Source organism: Protopterus annectens, chromosome 4.part1, assembly GCF_019279795.1.
Source record: "Protopterus annectens isolate FY-2018-M chromosome 4.part1, PAN1.0, whole genome shotgun sequence".
Taxonomy (NCBI): Eukaryota; Metazoa; Chordata; order Ceratodontiformes; family Protopteridae; genus Protopterus; species Protopterus annectens.
Window position 1 is genome coordinate 798,378,652 of NC_056734.1, and position 18,756 is coordinate 798,397,407.

The following is an 18,756-nucleotide window of genomic DNA, read 5'->3' on the forward strand; positions in this document are numbered from 1 at the left end:
ATAGTGAGTGCTTTAGAGGTTCATCTGAGATTTTATATGCACTAACAGAATTAATCTAAGTGTCTGTGGTATAACGACACCTACTGATTATGCCCGCTAACAGCTAACACCTATCACACACACCTCATTTGACCCACCCTAGTTATGTCTCTAGCATTTCTCCTTCTGCAGCGATAGGAATCAGTCAACACATAATCATCGCACAGGCATTGCACAGAGTTTTTCGTAATAATGGCCAAATGCCATCCCTTGGTGGTTTGATGTGTTCACCCACCAAAGTAAGTTCCTGCCATACTGTCTAAGGAATGAGTGCACTTCTGCTCATATGCAATGACAGCTAAAGCGTGTATGACCTACTCTGTAACACTAAACTGCATTATCACACTTCCATTGTCTGCAAATAAATAAGCTAAGGACATCCAGCAGTAACTTTTCTAATCTTAATACATTCAGTCAACGAAGGTACAGCAATTAAGCATAACAACTCTAAGTTTTCTTGGAAACTGAGCTGTAGTCAACCAAAGTACTTTATTTCCATCCCCTAATGCTATAATCCAACACTGAAGCTTATTTATTTGTTTGATTATTTTCTTACTAATCGTGACAGCAAAGGTATTTTATAGGCCTTTGACTATCCCACATCAAAACATCACAAGAAAAAAAATGCAGGCCAGTCTTAACGATAAAAGGTTCACATTAAAAAATGGTATAATTAAAAGATAGGTAGCAAGCCAATTAGGTGGTTAGATGTGACAGTAGAAATTGTAAATAAAACTGTGTATCAGTGAAAGAGACAGGCAACCACTGTACAGATGGCTTTCAAGTGAGTTTTACCACACAAGTCCAATGTTTGATTTAATATATAAAGTGCACATATAAAATGGCACAACAGACATTTAGATATACAAATTAAGACAATACACTGATGTTAAAAGAGAACATAGGAGAGACTAAATAAATCCTGAATCATATTAAGTCAGTACAAATGCTTATTACTAACGCAACCTTTTCATGTAAGATAGGAAGCTCTCAGACATGCAGTCAGAAATGTCTAAATGTCTAGTTTCTGACAGACAAATGAACAGATCACAGAGGTATCCAGCTACACCTTTGGAATTGTAAGCAACTTCTTGATGGGCAAGCACAGAAGACAGAGTGGCTAATATCACATGAAGAGCTCTCAAAGGCAGTGGGCATCCCATTTATATAGGGCCAAATAGACCATGACTAGTACTTTATATGATACATGACCCAAGTACAACCTAGTGCTGGATACACATAAATGTTATAATATGATGGTGCTGTAATGCCCACACTAGTAACCAGCCTCAAACAATTCATCTGTGAATCTAACAATCCTCAGGTAAAGGGCATTGTAGTACTGTACATGAGAAAAGCTTGTATTGTGCTTGGACTTGGAGAGATCTGCAGATGGTATAAGGTACTTAATGAGGACCAGATAACATACCTGGCAAGGTGATGAAGGAGTGTTCTGATCAGTTATTTCTGGTAAGGTGTTTAATGAGGACCAGATAACATACCTGGCAATGTGTTGGAGGAGTGTGCTAATCAGTTATGTCTGGTACTAACAGACATCTTCATCTCCTCCGTTGCTATGGAGAAAGTTCCCTTGCATTTCAAAGAAACAAGTATTGTCCTTCTTCTGAAGAAACCCAACCCTACCTGCCTCAATTACTTCAGACCAGTTGCCTTAACCTCAAATGTCATGAAGTGCTTTGAGAGGATTATGAAGAAATATCTATCTGCGATTCTGCCTAAAGTCCTTCGCTCCTCTTCAGTTTGCATACCAGGCAAATAGATCAACTGCAGATGCAATGTCAGTCACACTTCACCTTGCACTAAAACATCTGGAAGGGAGGAACGACTACATAAGGCTGCTGTGCACTGGTTTCAGTTCTGCGTTCAACACTGTGATACCAATGCGACTGGTGGATAAGCTCATGAAACTCAGGATAAACAAGCACCTATGTAACTGGACTTTTGACTTTCTGATTGGTAGGCCCCAATAGACATGTGCGGGAAACACCTCTCAGCTCATAATCCTGAATACTGGTGTTTCCCAAGGTTGTGTGCTCAGCCCCTTGCTCTTCACCATTTTCACCCATGATTGCACTACAAAACATAGCTCAAACAATATTATAAAATTCGCTGATGATACACAGTTGTGGGTCTCATTAGTGGTGGGGATAAACTTAACTACAAGTATGAGATGAATACTTCGATTGCCTGGTGTGACAGGAACAATCTGGACCTGAATGTTAAAAAAACAAAGAAATGATTATGGACTTCAGGAGAAAGGCAACAGTTCACCAACCACTCACTATCAAAGGGGAGGTAGTAGAGAAAGTCAAAACAACCAAGTTCTTGGGCCTTGAAAATCTCAGATGAACTCTCCTGGACTGTTGATTCCAACCATATAGTCAAGAAGGCTCAACAGAGGCTTCACCTCCTGAGAAAGCTCGGAAAGGCCAGGCTCCCACTCTCTGCTCTTACTACTTTTTACAAAGGAGCTATTGAGAGCATCTTCACAGCAACTCCATTGCATGGTTCAGCAACTGCACAGTTGCTGAGAAGAAGAAAGTACAGAGGGTGGTGAGGATGGTTGAAAAAATCTTGGGCACAAACCTCCCTTCTATACAGGATCTTTTCTTTACAAGAACAAGAACGAGAACATATAAAATACTAGCTGATTCGACCCATCCAGCCCACAACTGGTTCTCACAACTTGTATCTGGAAGGAGGTACCGCAGCTTCTGCTGTAGGACAACCAGATTCAGGAACAGTTTGTATCCTACAGCTGGGAAGCTTATTAACTCGGACACCAATCATAATACCTGATTCATTGAAGCGTCTTTTTTTATCTAATCCTTCTGCTCTGAGCAACTACTGCCAGTGTTACTATTACACAATATGTTGGCTATACTGAGTCACTTCTAAGGTTAGCAAGTGTAATATGGTAACTAAACAGCTGCTATTCACTAGTGTCTATTTATTCTCTGTCTTAACAGTGAAGGGGTTTGGTGGTGGGCATTTATTTTTTATATAATATCTATCATTGGATAACGGGTATTGAATGTGTTTATGTAATGTGGACTACCTCTTGCATGTCATACGTCTTGTTATTTTCTTTCTTATGTTATTCTCTGATACCGCTGTATCTATAGTATTTGCACTGCATTTCTCTCATGAGCTGCCATTTGTAATTTCGTTTAGGTTGCACTTGTTTGGTCCTAAATGACAATAAAGTTTCTTTGAATCTTTGAACTGAATCTTTGAGGGCAACGCTCCTATACTGAAGACAGGAAGATTTGATAATAACTGAAACCTAATCATTTAGAAGCTGTCCATAACAGCATCTAAAGCTTCACTTTTCTTACAAAATACGGTAACCAATTTTGAAGTTGGGCCACAAAGGCCTAATATTCATCCTTATGAAATGCAAGAGAGACAGAGATATGTAACAGGACAAAAGCCAAATCAAGGCAATGAGCTTTCACTATTATTATATCATTAATAGCCCTACAGGGATGTCTCAGCACTATGGACTAAATTTCAACTTAGACTGGATCACTGATATTACTCTTCTTAAGGTAGCAGTCCAGTTTTTCATAAGTTATCATTTCTAAAACCTTGCTAACAAAAGAACTTCAACAATACATAATTATTACATCCATGGTATCTTTATTCCCACTTTTTTGGAAGATAAGAGCAACCAGTGTCACCTTTAAAGAGATGGAAATACCCCAATTCTAACTCAAAAAGAGATGACCTGGCACATTGTCAGACCCAGAATCTCCAGATAAGATAGCAGTAATTGGCTGTGACAAGAGGTAGTTAAATGCACAGTGGACTCAGCAAAAACAAAATCACCATAAATGAGAAAAGGTGTCATACTCCATTCACGACTATACAAGTGCACCATAAAAAACACTCCGTTTTGTTCAAAGCAAGCTTTACATCAAGGAACTAAACAATGAGTTAAAGAGAGTTTGCCTTTTTCATTTAAGAAAACACACTGATGCAAGACAAGCAGAGCTGCACTCCTTCCCTTCCACCATAAGGAGAGCAGCCAGTCTATATGTCTGAACAGAAATCTTACATAAGTACAGCAACTTATTATCTCTTCTGACAGACAATGCTATTTATTACCAAACCCTGTCATAGTTGGGTACAACATCAGTGATGTTTTGTTTTTATTTTATTTATTTTAATTTGTACATTTCAGGACAATTCAGCCTTAGTAGTGGCACAATGAAACCATGAAACATATTTAGATATCTAGATTAGACAAAGTAGAGGAAGCATTGCAAACAAGGAATTGACAGGTGGGTAGTTTGAAGTGGTTTTAATACAAAGAGAGCCAGAACATAAGAGAGCTATAGAATCTCTATATATGATGAAAACCTATTTTATATATTAGTGCTATGGACAGAAAATGAATGTTTATCAAATTTGAGCTTGTGCTTAGATATAATGAGTCTGCGCTTAGTCATTTGTAAAATATTTTTTGGAATCATCTCCAGCAATAACCTTCAAGCACTTTTCATAATCTGACACCATTCCATTCCACAAGATCCCCAGCATCATTGAACTATGGGAAATGAAGCTCTAATATCCATGTGGTGACTGTTATGCACTATGAATTATACATTTTTATATGCTTCTAACACCTCATCACTGACCAGAAAGTGCAGTGTAATGGTCAGACAGCATGCTTCCACACACGTACGATTTTCAGCTACAATGCTTGTACACATATAGGAAGGATTATACTTCTCGAGTACAAACTGCAAGAACTGCAATCCTGGGCCTTCCAATAGGTGGAGCTGTTGTGATGAGACACTGTCAGCTCTGTCAATATGCCTCTTCACCCATCCTTAGTGCTGGGTAATCTATTATCAAATATTCACTGTTACTGTTAGAAAATTGCCAAAAAGTGAGACCCAGTGGCGTATTAAAGAGAAACGTATTACAAAGGAAATATTTTCTTACTTCAGATAGTTTGACAAATCAAACAAAACCTTTAGGAAGTCTGATAAACCCAAGTCTTTTAAGTGAAGTTAGAAATAAAATAGAGAGTGAAGTATTTCACTCGGATATTGGTTCCAGGCTGCAGTAACCACGCTAACAATGTTTGGTATCACTGGTAATGATGGTAGACATTTGCTGGTTTCATTACTAAGGAACGAGTCATCACCAGAACTAAGTAAAGAAATGAAAGTCAGATCATCAAAGATATCACTCTAATGATGGTTTCATTATTTAGTCTTTTTTGTGCTCAGGACTCTGTATGAGAAGCTGTCAAAGGACTGACCTCTCAGGATATTCAGAAGTGTTCAACATCTTTCCTTCATTTTCCTTTCAGAATTTCTAAAGGCACTGATACTCCACTTTTAGCACTTCAAAGAAGACATAGCCAGATGAAGACTATGAGGAAAGATTCATAAGTAGTTCCATTAGTAGTTACAAGGCATTCAACCAGCTTCCCATTTGCCCCAGATCACTGTCATGCTCAGAGTCACACCATCAGCAAATGGAAGCTGAGGAAATCAAACCTTCAGCTACAGAAAGCAGATTGTTAAAAACTCATATACTTAATCATCTGCACTGACAGCCATAGAGTATTATATGTTGGATTACAAAACATTCAATGCCACATTGGTAAGAGCCTCTACCATCTAGCAATGCAACCGTAACCCTAGATGTCTTGTCTATCTTGTGGTATGATATCATATTTTAAGAACAGAGTTCTCTTCTAGCTAGATGCTAACAGCTACACAAGTATCTCATAATGTAGGTTTATAATATTCCACTTAAATAAATCTCATTACCTATTACCTGCATGATATAATGACCACTAAGCCTACAACATAGTTGCCAATATTACAGACATGAGATTCAATGTACAAACCCTCCCAAAAATGTATTGTCACATCTGACAGGACAAGGAATGCATGCGATGGGGGCCAGCTAAAAAAGTATAGTCCAAATCCACTAGTAAATCTGTATTTCAGTCATCCACATAGGTCTGAAACCATAACATTTGCTATTGCACTCTTTTCCTTTTGTCCCTATCAGTTTTCTTTGCATGTAGAACACCGCCACCTGTATGTGGGAACTTGTACTGCAGGCTTTTAGTCTGTATACCAATTAATACCTGCAGGACCATTTCCAACAAACAGCTGCAGCTGTGTCCTCCTCTTTATCAGTCTGTTGACTTCAGTGGGTAAAACATTCTTTACGAGTTTTTCAATATCATACAGTGACAGTGCATATTTTTCTAAGTGCACTTATCCTGCAAGCCCAATTCATATCTTGCAATTTTGCCTGACTGAATTATTGTTTGCCTGACTGAATTATTTTATATATTTTCTGACACTGTTTTATGTTTCTCATCTGTCCTAAAACTGCTTTCCCCCTATTTCTGAGGTGGAGTTTATAAAACTGGTCTAACAGCTTTTGTATTATCTGATTGCTTCAAGGCTTGCTGATTTAAATAGTTTCTGTTTGTAAATTCTTGCATACACTGTTGGAAACTCCTGGTGTTCTGGCTGGTGTGATTCTCAAACAAGTTGGAAATATATTGCTGATTGATAAGTATATGTATTGGCATTTTAACCTTTCAGAGTTCTGCATTGTCTTAATTTTGCCTGACTGAATTATTGTTTGCCTGACTGAATTATTTTATATATTTTCTGGCATTGCTTTATGTTTCGCATCTGTCCTGAAACTGCTTCTCCCTACTTCTGAGGTGAAGTTTATAAAACTGGTCTAACAGCTTTTGTGTTATCTGATTGCTTCAAGGCTTGCTGATTTAAAAATAGTTTTTGTTTGTAAATTCTTGTATACACTTTTGGAAACTCCTGATGATCTGGCTGGTGTGATTCTCACACAATCTGGAAATATATTGCTGATTGATAAGTATATTTATTGGCATTTTAACCTTTCAGAGTTCTGCATTGTCTTAATTTTGCCTTACTGAATTATTGTTTGCCTGACTGAATTATTTAATATATATTTTCTGGCACTGTTTTATGCTTATCTTCTGTCCTGAAACTGCTTCCCCCCTATTTCTGAGGTGGAGTTTATAAAACTGGCCTAACAGCTTTTGTGTTATCTGATTGCTTCAAGGCTTGCTGATTTATAAATAGTTTCTGTTTGTAAATTCTTGCATACACTGTTGGAAACTCCTGGTGTTCTGGCTGGTGTGATTCTCAAACAATCTGGAATATATATTGCTGATTGATAAGTATATGTATTGGCATTTTAACCTTTCAGAGTTCTGCATTGTCTTAATTTTGCCTGACTGAATTATTGTTTGCCTGACTGAATTATTTTATATATTTTCTGGCATTGTTTTATGTTTCTCATCTGTCCTGAAACTGTTTTTATTCCCCTCTTTCCCATCTTATTCTTGTAGAGTTGTTAAAGTTGGTGGCTTTGCAGTTGCCCACCCCTACTGTAAATTTGATATGGGACACCCCTCCCAGTCTGGTGTTCACTCTACTTAATACAGAGAGAACATTTGAGAAGGGAAACCCACTTTTACATTAAGAAGGTTTGTGGTCTGCAGTGTTGTGGCAGGACAGGTAGCTTACATCCTTCTAAATTGGGAATTGCTGATTGAAGGCTCAGTGTCTGTTATTCTAAAAGTATATTAGTTCTGGTTTAAGCACTTGGGCTTCAAGACAGTTATTTTACATTAAGGAGGTCTGTGGTGTGCACTCTTGTGGTAGGAGATGTTAGATTCTGCCTTTCTGAGCTGGGAATTTCTGGTTAAAGGATTATTGTGCCTGCTTATTTGAACTGTTTCTTTTTGAAATTGGTGTGCCTTGTTTGCTGAAGCATAGACTAGATTCAGGCATGCTGAATCTAGCTTTGTTTGTATAACTTGAGCACTAATCCAGGCCATCTTTTCTGGAGAAGGTTCCTCTGCACCCTAGTGGCAGGACTGTGCAGTTAGAACTTGTCTGATTGAAGACTGCTGGAACAGAGCTCAGTTTTGAGCTTTTTTACTGGTTAATTGGGTAATTTATTTAAATCAGTTTGCTCGTTTTTTATTGTTATATAAGAAATTGCACTTTATTGATCTGCTTAATATATTTGTGTTTCTTCCTACTTTTTTGCATTTATTCTGCTGCATTTATTACTGCTTTTTAGTACCCTGATTAAATTGTAACCATTATTCTAAGCCTTTGATTGAAGTACTTGTAACTTGAGCACTAATCCAGACCATTTTTTGGAGAAGATTCCCCTGCAACCTAGTGGCAGGAGTGTGCATTAGAATTTGTCTGATCGAAGACTGCTGGAATGGGACTCAGTTTTTAGCTTTTTATTGGTTAATTTGTTTAAATCAGTTTGCTCATTTGCTACTGTTATATTAAATAAAACTACACTTTATGCATCGCCGCTTAGCTAGGGTTAAACTATTCCCGGCACCATAAAGTCTGCTCTTCAAATTTTCCCTTAGAACTAGCCAGCTTATTAGTTTTAGCACTCATATCTGTTTCTTTGAGCTCAGCACTTGTTCATAACTCATTGTAAGCACTAAAGCTGCAAATTATTACAGCACTCAACTTTCCTCACTTGTCTACAAGAAAATAGTATTTAGTACTTAATAAATAAGCACCTATCCAGGCATGTCTAAGGGTCAGCTCCCGGTGTTTTCTCTTGTCTACCTGATGAATCTGGGCATCTTGGGGCAATGCAGCAATTGCCTCATATACACAGGCAACCCTCTCCTTCTACCACCCAACACTACAACCTGTGAGAGATGCACTTATATAGCCAAACTGGAAGCAAAGCTCTCTTCACCCAAGACTGGACTAGACAGTCAAGAGGAGAAGGTAAACACTTGTACCACACCGCACTCATTACATAGTCCCTCAGAACCTACACCACCAAAATACACACATAGCAACACAAAACACATACCTACATTAGTTGAAGCTCTCAATAAAAATATGCTCAAGCAACAGAGACCTCCAAAGCAGAAACGCATACAACCTCCAACCCCCCAACACAACCCAAATGACACATAGCCCACAAACTCAGTGTGTCACTTAACCACAGCCCATAAGGCATAACAACATACCCAACATTCTAGTCACAGGTGACTCTATAATCAGGCATACTGAAGTTCCACTCACCAGGCTAAACAAGGAAAAAGTTACTGTCAGCTACCTGTCGGGTGCCAAGATCCACAACATAATGCCCGCACTCAGGTCACTCTACAACAAGTGCAAATATGACTCTGTCATTGTCAATGTGGGTGTGAATGACCTGAGACATACCTCCCTGGACTACATGAAAAGAGACATGGAGGAGCTCTCTGATCTTGAAGCCCAGGGAGGTATGAACCTAGCCCTGAGTAGCTTCCTACCATCACCCAGAATGATACCACAGTCATCATCTTCTTTCCGCTGTTCCCGTTAGGGGTCGTCACAGTGGATCATCTGTTTCCATTTCTTCCTGTCCTCTGAATCTTGCTCTGTCACACCAACCACCTGCATGTCCTCTCTCACCACATCCATAAACCTTATCTTAGGCCTTCCTCTTTTCCTGTTACCTAGTAGCTTCATTTTTAGCATCTTTTTCCCAATATACTCAACATCCCTCCTCACCACATGCCCAAACCAACGTAATCTTGCCTCTCTGGCTTTGTCTCCAAACCTTCCAACCGGGGCTGACCCTCTAATATACTTATTCCTGATCCTGTCTATCCTCGTCACATGCAGTGCAAATCTTAACATCTTTAACTCTGCCACATCCAGCACTAACTCCTGCCTTTTTGTCAATGCAACTGTCTCCAACCCATATAACATAGCTGGTCTCACTACCTTCTTGTAGACCTTCCCTTTCACTCTTACTGGTACTCGTCTGTTACAAATCACTCCTGACACTCTTCTCCACCCACTCCATCCTGCCTGTACTCTCTTCTTCACCTTTCTTCCACACTCACAATTACTCTGAACTATTGATCCCAAGTATTTAAACTCATCCACCTTCACCACCTCTACTCCTTGCATCCTCACCATTCCTCTATCCTCCCTCTCATTCACACACATATATTCTGTCTTAGTCCTGCTAACCTTCATTCCTCTTCTCTCTAGAGCATATCTTCATCTCTCCAGGGTCTCCTCCACCTGTTCCCTACACTCACTACAGATCACAATGTCATCTGCAAACATCATACTCCACAGGGACTCCTGTCTGATCTCGTCTGTCAACCTGTCCATCACCATTGCAAATAAGAAAGGGCTCAGAGCTGATCCTTGATGTAATCCCACCTCCACCTTAAATGCATCCATCACTCCCACCGCAAATGTCGCCGCTGTCACACTACCCTCATACATATCCTATACCACTCTTACATACTTCTCTGGCACTCCCGACTTCCTCATACACTACCACAACTCTTCTCTAGGCACCTTGTCATATGCTTTCTCTAAGTCTACAAAAACACAATGCAACTCTTTCTGACCTTCTCTGTACTTCTCCATCAACACTCTCAGAGCAAACATCTCATCTGTAGTGCTCTTTCCCGGCATGAAGCCATACTGCTGATACTAATCATCACCTCCCTTCTTAACCTAGCTTCCACTACTCTTGCTGTGACTGATCACTTTAATCCCTCTGTAGTTACTACAGCTCTGCACATCACCCTTATTCTTAAACAATCGGTACCAAACCACTTTTTCTCCATTCCTCAGGCATCCTCTTACTTTCCAAGATATCATTAAACAATCTGGTTAAAAACTCCACTGCCATTCCACCTAAACACTTCCATGCTTCCACAGTTATGTCATCTGGGCCAACAGCCTTTCCATTCTTCATTCTCTTCATAGCTATCCTTACTTCCTCCTTGCTAATCCATTGCACTTCATGATTCACTATCCCCATATCATCCAACCATCTCTGCCTCTCATTCTCTTCATTCATCAACCCCTCAAAGTACTCTTTCCATCTGCTCAACATACTCTCCTCACTTGTGAGTATGTTTCCCTCATTATCCTTTATCACCTTTACCTGCTGCACATCTTTCCTAGCTTGGTCCCTCTGTCTAGCCAATCGGTACAGGTCCTTTTCTCCCTGAGTGTCCAACCTTTCATACAACTCTTCATATGCCTTATGCTTAGCCTTCACCACCTCTCTTTTTGCCATGCACCTCATCAACTTATACTCCTGTCTACTTTCTTCATCTCTCTGACAATCCCACTTCTTTTTTGCCAAGCCCTTTCTCTGTATACTCTCCTGTACTTCCTCATTCCACCACCATGTCTCCTTGTTGTCCTTCCCCTGTCCAGATGTCATACCAAGCACCTTTCCAGCCGTCTCCCTTACTAGCTCTGCTGTAGTTACCCAGCTATTTTGTAACTCTTGACTGCCACCCCATGCCTGTCTTAACTCATTCCTGAACTCCACCTCACAATTACCCTTTTTCGATTTCCACCATTTGATCCTTGGTGCTGCCCTTACACTCCTCCTCTTTTTGATCACCAACGTCATCCTACAAACCACCATCCTGTGCTGCCTAACTACACTTTCCCTGGTCACCACTTTACAGTCTCCAATCTCCTTCAAACTGGCCCTCCTACATAAGATATATTCCAACTGTTTGCATCTTCCTCCACTCTTGTATGTCACTCTATGCTCTTCCCTCTTGTTAAAATACGTATTCACCGCAGCCATGTCCATCCTTTTTGCAAAATCCACTACCATCTGACCTTCTGCATTCACAGTACAAGGACAAAATGATTAACTTCAACAATTGGCTAAGCTTCTGGTGTCATCTAAGGGGATCCAGTATCTGTCTGCCTGGGATGACATGGTCGACAGACCACGATACTTTGCCACAGATTGCCTGCACCTGTCGCCACTGGGATTCCAGATACTGGCTAAGGCTTTTACCACCCCCATACTGCCTTTTTTAGGCAAGGTTCAAATGACAAATTCACCACCGTAACAGGTACTAGCAAGCAAAATCAGAGGGTAATGCTATTCAATGCTAAAAGTCCAAACCTCAAAATGCCTTCACTTGAGGCACTCAAATGGAGAACATCAACATCTGTGCAGTGACAGAGACCTGGTTCAAGGCTCCAGGTAGCACACCTGCATTACCAGGCTATAATTCATACCACACCTTTCAGCCACTTAACCTGGACCGAAACACTAAAGGTGGACGCGTGTCCATATTCATTAAGGATATCCACTGTTCCAAGCTAGTTGCTCAGCATAATGCATCCGAGATTAACCAAGTGCAATTAACTCTGGGCAAGACCGCAATCCAAATTGTAACTTGCTACAGATCCCCCACCATGCCCCAGGATTCCCACTCCTCATTTCTTGATACACTGGAAAATATTAGGTACAACCCAACACTGTAATAATGAGCGATTTCAACTACCCCACCATTAACTGAGAAAACTACTCATGCACTAACTCTTTTGCTCAATGTTTTCTGGAATTCATAAATTCCAACACTTTGGATCAACTTATCCACATCCCCACAAGGGGCAGCAATATCCTAGACCTGGTCATTACCAACATGGGTGACTGGTGTTCCACAGCAGAGGTCAATTCCTCGTTGGTCAGATCTGACCACAAGCTAATCAGCCTAGACATCCTCATCCTGCCCCCTAACCACCATTAGGGAAACCACTGTAAAAAATCTCTGCAAAGTCAACTTCATGCTTCTAAAGACAGAAGTGGCAAACTTCACGACACCCATGCAGATGGACAATAGAGGTATAACTACTAAATCCTACACAAATGCACTTTATAAGCACTTCTACGAGTGCATAGATCATGCAATCCCTAACAGAACCAAGATGCTATCCTCCAAAAAAAGGAAGCCAATCTGGTGGTCGACTGCCATAAACATACTCTACAACAGAAGAAAGAAACTGTTGCAAAAAAGAGTAAAATCTCATGACTGGAAGAACTCCCTGGTCAGCCTCAGTAAGAAGCTGAGATCCCTTATAAAATACTCCAATGCTAGTTATGAAAGCAAAATCACCACTGATTCTAAAGACAACCACAAAGCATTCTATAACTATGTCGAGAATCTCAATGGCAACACTCAGATCTGTTCTGAGTTACAGCACAATGGCACTAAATATACAGAACCAACTGATATCGCCAACATCCTGGCAGATAGGTTCAGTGCTAACTTTACCTCCCCTACCCCCCTAAAGGGCCCATCTCTATACCGGAAGAATGCAAAGTTCCTGTAATCACGGCTGCACAGGTGAAAACCACACTCTCTAAAGCCAAGAACACAGCATCCATGGGACCTGACAACATCCCAGGCTGCGATCTACATGAACTACAGAATGAATTGGCACCCCACCTAAGCACCATGTTCAATCATAGCCTCACCTCAGGTTTTGTGCCCACTGAATGGTGCACAGTGACCCTTATCCCACTCCACAAAGGGGGAGCCACCATGGACCCCATGAGCTACCGCCCCATTAGCCTAACGAGCCTGGTCTGCAAGGCCATGGAACATATTATTATGGAAATTATAAACAAAGACATTGGTAATCTCCAAACTCTGGACCCCACCCAGTTTGGGTTTGTAAAAGGCAGACCATGCCTCCTAAACCTGATTGACTTCTTTGAAGCAGTCACCAAAGTCGCAGATGAGGGTAAGGTGGTTCACACAGCCTATCTAGATCTCGCCAAGGCTTTTGACACCAGCCCCCACTCTGGAATTATAGATAAACTCACTAAACTAGGTATAAATCCCTATGTCACAAGATGGGTTGCCAACTGGCTCACTGACAGAACCCACACTGTGATAGTAGCAGACCGACTTCAGACCAATGACAAGTGGAGTACCACAGGATTCAGTACTGGGTCCTCTCCTGTTTGGTATCTACTTTTCTGAAGTAGGACATCCTACAAAAGGGCCTCACTGAGACAGATGCCTGGTGTCAAAGCCATGGCCTCAAGCTCAATGCCAAAAAGTGCATTGTCATCCCCTTTGGTAAAAACTCTGTACCCATGAGCTACCACATAGGTGATTGTCTACTTAACACCAAAAGTGTGATAAGTGACCTTGGGACACAGGTGGACAGTAGTCTCTCCTTTGATAATCACATCACCACAGTAGTCAGGAAATCCTTCTACGTGGCACACCTCATCACAAAAGATTTCTCATCCAGAAAAAAAGACGTAATTGTTCCCCTTTACTCGTCACTCATTTATCTCATTATAGAGTACAACGCCCCTTTTGGTATGTACCTCACAAGACATCTACAACAACTGGAAAGGCCACAGAAATACCTCACAAAGAGGATTACTGGCCTCAAACAGATGCCCTATGCAGACTGTCTCAAAAAAACTCCAGCTTTACTCCATCGCATATCACCTGCTCAGAGCCGATCTCTGCCTAACATACAAAGCTATGTCAAATCCAGAGCTGTTGGACATGCTCCACTTAAAGAAATCCCAATCCCTCTGAGCTACATGCTCTAGGGACCTAAACCTTGTCACCATAATAAACAGAACATTCTGGAGGGATAGATTCCTGTCTCAGAGACTTCCCATACTCTGGAACAAACTACCTATCCATATCAAACAAAGCTCCTCATTAGCACTCTTCAAGAAAAATCTTGATGATTGGGTGGGAAATAGGAAATTCACTCCAGGGATCACCTCTGTGGCTTTGCTCAACAGGGGCACAGGCAAATAATTTTCTTTGGTGGCAAAAGCCAGGGTACCTTTTTGGCTAGGCTTGTATACGCCCTAGGGCTGATAGCCTAGTACTTATCTATGGACCTATGAACAAGTTTTGTTCCTGGTGCCCTCATTAGATCATGGGAACCAGAAGTACTTATGCTGGAATAAGGTATGATGTAAGTACTTGGGGAAGAATGTACCCGAAGTATAAACTGTTTTAGAATCAGACTGTATAAGTGTAACACTAAAAATTATCATTCCTTCTAAGTTTCATCTAGTTTCCCAGATAAGGGTGTAACTTTCCTGAAGTCATTCACCTCATGAGTGATATTCTATTTGTAATGACAAACATATTTTCTGCCAAGAAGTATCTTAAAAATATTGTGGCAGAATAACCATATTGTTGGGTTTTTGTTATTTATTTATTTATTTTAATGAAGACATATTACAGAGGATATGAGGTAATGCACTGATTTTCTAGTTCCAGATACTAACTGCCATGATAAGATTCTATGGACCTTGAAAATTATTTTGAGCTTTTCAGGGCTTTTAAGAGTTGTTCCTAGGATGGTCATCTTATCTGGTCTTTCAGGTCCCTCACATCCTTTCTCACCTTTCTATTCATCACTGTTAATACCAGTTGGCTAAAAGCCCCGTCCCAACCTCCTAAAATGTGTTATCCTTTGTATTAGATGAATAGGCATGTAAAAGAATTTATCAATATATCTCAAAGAGAGAAGTATTAACAGTCTGCAAAATTCTGTCTCCTTGACCCCCAGATTAGATGTAGAAGTTACTACAGAGGAAGAAAAATTATAAATTAAAAAGATTCAAGTTTCATTTTAAGATACTCTATATTCAAAAGTAACAGGGTTACTATAAACCATCTCACAACACTTATCAGTTTGTTAAGTTAATATGAATTCAAAATGATGTCTTGCTGTTCTATGCTTTCACTAATTATAAAGGAAGAATGCATGATAGTGCAATTCCCATAAAAGAATCATAAGGTTCACAGCAGAGTTATCATTTTTCAGACCATGTGTCTTTCCTGTTTGGACTACAACCTGCATCTAGTGCATGGTCCCAGTGTCAGCCCACATGAAGACAAAAGGCATTCTCATGTCCCTTTAACTAGATGATTGTATTCTGTTCCCAGAATCTCAGCAATTACTCTTCAACAATGATCTACTCCTGTAGGTACTCATGGAGGTGTTGACAGCTTTGAATTATGCAAAGCCTTCAGGTGAATGCATGAACTGATTCAAATACTATCATAGATACATAAGAGCACAAGGTCTTAAGAGAAAAGATTAAAGACACTGTACTTCCAGAAGGATGTTAAGTAAAAAAGTAAGTATCAACAACAGTGAAGTATTGTAGGCCTCTGGGATGTATAACCACCTACATTACAATATCCACAAATTTCAAGTAACATACCAAGAAAACTAAGTGGAATGAAATGCCATAACTGGTTGGCCTGTTTGAAAACTCATCCTGTTCCCTCCTTTAAAAAGAAAGATTCTGCCAGAATTATGATGGTAATAACTAAAAAAGGAGTCAAAACAAAAAAATCAGATTTAGTCTCCGTCACAATCTCAAATTATTATTATAGACAGCTAAGAACCCGTTTGGGATGGCTTCTTTCCAATCCTTTTCAGTTCATGGCCTCTGAATCCAGACAGGAACACATTACACTTCAGTGAGAAGAAAGAAAGACAGGCATAATGAGCTCGATATGTTTTCCCAGTTTTATCAACCAGGCCTGTTAATGATACAGACACACAACACTACTGTTACAAAGTATGGCGACAAACATGGATGGACTCAGACCCTACAGGTTTGAATTTTATCTCTGAATATTATGGAATAGGTCTTAAAATGAAAAGAGGATGACAAGCAGCTCATCTTTTAGGATGTTTAACACTCAGGCTGGATAACCCCATTGGCATATAATCAGAAGCAAGGTAGTAAAGGTTTCATGTTGGCAGTCAGTAACTGGATTTCCAAAAACTTTAGCAAATGGCCAGATCTCAGGAGTCTGCTTAAGAGTTCAAGAGCAGATGTCAGGGAAAGTAGATACCTACTTCTTTAGAGTGGGTGCAGAAACTAATGGGAGCATGTGCAGATAGAAGACTACATTATCCACACTGTCCAAACCTTCAGCATAGCACATAGAGGGACATGACTGAGATGCTTTAATTTCAGATTTTTTTTACATACTGACAATTCATCCTAAGGCACATGACTCACACCCCATACTTACTGAGTTTATAAAAAAGTACTCAGATACTCCATATGTGGCTTTAGCATCTCCATCACCATTAACTTAAGAATTATACCTTTATTTAAATATTGCCATTATGTATTACATGCATTTATACAATTTGTACATTATGTACATACACACACACACACACACACACACACACACACACACACACACACACACACACACACACAACATTGTCAACATGGTTATAACAAAGACATGGTTACTGCCTTGAACCCTTTTAGGAACTATTTGCAACACTGATATCTGAGCACCATTTTAACTAGTTTGACAAATCTAATGCAGAATTTATAGACACTGTACATTTTATGATTACCTTAATTTTGACTATTACCACTTAGTTTACCAGAACTGCAGTGGTGGTGCTGCGGTAGCGTTGTCGCCTCACAGTAAGACGTTGTCCTGTTTGATTCCCAGCTAAAGCGTCTTCTGTGTGAAGACATGCGTGAATGGGCGTACCTTCGTTGAAGGTTGTGTGTCAAGGCTGGCAACTTGGTACGTAAAAATCTACTGCCAATTATTAGCAGACTGGAGTTTCGCTGTGGCGACCCCTAACTGGGAAAAGCCGAAAGATCCAACAACAACCACTTAGTTTACCAGCAACAATATCCCTTGGCAGAAGTAGCCTCTGGTAAAGCATTTCAACTTTTCTCAGGATAAAATTGCATAGTTAAAGTTAATACATCTTAAGAAGTCTTTGCTACTGCAGTGGTGGTGCTGCGGTAGCGTTGTCACCTCACAGTAAGACATTGTCCTGTTCGATTCTCAGCTAAAGTGTCTTCTGTGTGGAGACATGCGTGAATGGGTGTACCTTCATTGAAGGTTGTGTATCAGAGCTGGCAACTCCGCATGTAAAAATCTACTGCCAATCATTAGTGGACCGGAGTTCCGTTGTGGCGACCCCTGACCGGGAAAAGCCGAAAGACACAACAACAAGTCTTTGCTATGAACTAGCTCAAACCCTAACGACTTCTAAAGGAAGAATTACTTGAAAGCATTTTGATCTAGAAACATTCTTATAGTCTTCTTCCTTGTAGAAAACAAGAAAACTTTTTGTCTGTGTTGCCAAACATCTTCATTTTTCAGTTGCATCTTTTCGTCTGTTATAAAATACCAAAAATTCAAATTATGCAGGCGATTTGCAGCTTGCCTTTCTGTTTATTATTATTCTCAACTATTTTGCTTAATTAAGCCTTACAATCTGAGATGGCAGGGTTGAAGTTGATGGGCATGCATGTGTACAGACCAAGGAAAGTGTGCATGCAAGAGATCATTATTTTGCACCCATGCGGTAACACATTAAAAGTAAAATATCTAGAGTATGGTGCAGTACTCTATACAACAAAATGGATGTTAGATAGCTGAAGAGTTTACTACGGATCTCATAATTGAAATGGAGGAACAAGTACATAAGGAAATTCTGGGCAACAGCCAAATTCCGACTGAAAATGGGAAACAAAATGGGATCTAATATATTCAGCTTCTTCCTACTTTGGCAAGTAAGTCAATACAGCAAAGATTAATAAACTGATACAGCAGCGTCATTAGTGAAAAAAAATACATAGATGGAAAGAAGCTTATTTCATTGAATCTCAGCTGAGTGCGTGTAAATGTGAAGTCCCATTACTACAATAAACCACAGCAAACATGATAAAGCCCATCAGACAATGTACAGGAAGCAGCTGATTGGCACAAAGCATAAGAGTAAGGCAGATGAGTGAAGATAAGGATCACCTAAAACATACAACTTAAGATAA

General features: G+C 40.0%; 1 protein-coding gene across 1 annotated transcript in view; it reads right to left on the minus strand.

The window, feature by feature from the left end:
* The window catches only part of MED12L (mediator complex subunit 12L), a 919,119-nt gene that overhangs the window by 454,143 nt on the left and 446,220 nt on the right, over nt 1-18,756 (minus strand). The window lies entirely within an intron of this gene.